General features: G+C 52.5%; 1 pseudogene; it reads left to right on the forward strand.

Annotated features, from left to right (window-relative positions):
* Positions 1–344: 344 nt before the first annotated feature.
* Positions 345–1366, forward strand: LOC142461101 (polycomb group RING finger protein 3 pseudogene; annotated as a pseudogene).
* Positions 1367–1905: the final 539 nt, after the last annotated feature.

Consider the following 1905-nt stretch of genomic DNA (forward strand, 5'->3'; position numbering starts at 1 on the left):
AAATGTTTCCAAGAATGGGATCACAGATTTGACAAATGTATTAAGTGTAATGGAGAGTACTGTGAAGGTGATGAGGGTGTTTTATTTTTAAAAAATTTTAATACATAGCTTTTTAAAAAATCCATATTTTGATTTTCCGCCTCTTTGTTTTAAACTCCGGACGGCTTTTTTTCTCCTCCTCTTGGCTGGGACCCGGAGGGAGCGGCGCCCCCTTCCTCGCCCCCGGCGCGGAACCCTAGTGCGGATTGCAGAGCCCAGGACCCCGGAGCCAGAATGACAGCGAGGAGCCCGCTGAGCCGCTGGGCGTCTGAGCACCCAGGACTGCGGGGCTGTTGTGATGTAGTATGAGGTCCCGGGCTGCCGTCTCCAGAAAATGCGAGAAGGGCCCGGGGCCGCAGGCAGGAGCCCGCGCCGCAAGGACTACAGCCGGCGGCCTGTGCGAAGGCCGAGCCGAGAGGCGCCGACATCGACAGGAGAAGCCAAAGACGTTGACCAGGAAGATTAAACTTTGGGACATAAACGCCCACATCACCTGCCGCCTCTGCAGTAGTGGCTATCTCATCGACGCGACCACGGTCACCGAGTGCCTGCACACCTTCTGTCGGAGCTGCCTGGTCAAGTACCTGGAGGAGAACAACACGTGTCCGACGTGCCGCATTGTCATCCACCAGAGCCACCCGCTGCAGTACATGGGTCATGACAGGACCATGCAAGACATTGTTTACAATCTGGTGCCAGGCCTCCAAGAAGCGGAGATGAGGAAGCAGAGGGAATTCTACCACAAGCTCGGCATGGAGGTGCCCGGGGACGTCCAGGGGGAGACCTGCTCTGTGAAGCAGCACTTAGATCCCCATCGGAACGGTGAAACCAAAGCGGACGACAGTTCCCACAAGGAAGCCGCCGAGGAGAAGCAGGAAGAGGACAACGACTATTACCGGAGCGACGAGCAGGTAAGCATCTGCCTGGAGTGTAACAGCAGCAAGCTCCGGGGCTTGAAGCGCAAGTGGATCCGCTGCTCGGCCCAGGTCACCGTCTTACACCTAAAGAAGTTCATCGCCAAAAAGCTGAACCTCTCGTCTTTCAACGAGCTGGACATCTTATGCAACGAGGAGATCTTGGACAAGGACCACACCCTCAAGTTCGTCGTCGTCACCCGGTGGAGGTTCAAGAAAGCCCCGCTGCTGCTGCACTCCAGACCCAAGATGGACCTGCTCTGAGCGCGGCCTCGGCCACACCACGGACTCTGCCCGCCCCGGGCGCCCCAAGGACCCACCCCACGGGGACCAGACTTCTGAATAGAGAATATTTATAACTTTTTGTACGAGAGAGAATTCACAACTCAGCCAGAAACTACCAGCACCGTGTTTATAGAGGATGAAGACCCTTCACAGAGCCCCTCCCTCTGCCTGCGCTGGCCCCTGGAAGGAGCGCGTCTCCACACCGACCACCTTTGCTTGCTTTCCAGCTCTTGACCAGAGTCTCCGTTTGTTTCCGTTCAGTCTCCATGAGCTAGGGTTCACGCCAGGCCTCCAGAACTCCCGCGTGCTTTGACGGACTCCTTCCTAAGTTACTGGACAAGACCCCTCTTCACGGTGGACAACGCTATTTATGTTGCCTTTAGCCTCCTTGAAGACCTAGAAATTATATAAAATTTTAATTTAAAAGTATACCAAAAGAGGTTTCCATGAAAAAAATCCATTTTTCTTTTTGAGTATCCCCTCATATATTTTCCATTTTGGTATAAGTGAGTCACTTTTGGGAGTCACCATGATTTGCATACTCAAACAATTTGTTATTATCTTTTTTTAAATCTCGGGCTATCTCTCAATGCAAGAGAATGCAGGTAGATGAAGAATATTAAATTTGACTCTCCTAGGTTAGGCTACCTCCTCTACCCAATTATTA

This window comes from Tenrec ecaudatus, chromosome 11 (genome assembly GCF_050624435.1).
Source record: "Tenrec ecaudatus isolate mTenEca1 chromosome 11, mTenEca1.hap1, whole genome shotgun sequence".
Taxonomy (NCBI): domain Eukaryota; kingdom Metazoa; phylum Chordata; class Mammalia; order Afrosoricida; family Tenrecidae; genus Tenrec; species Tenrec ecaudatus.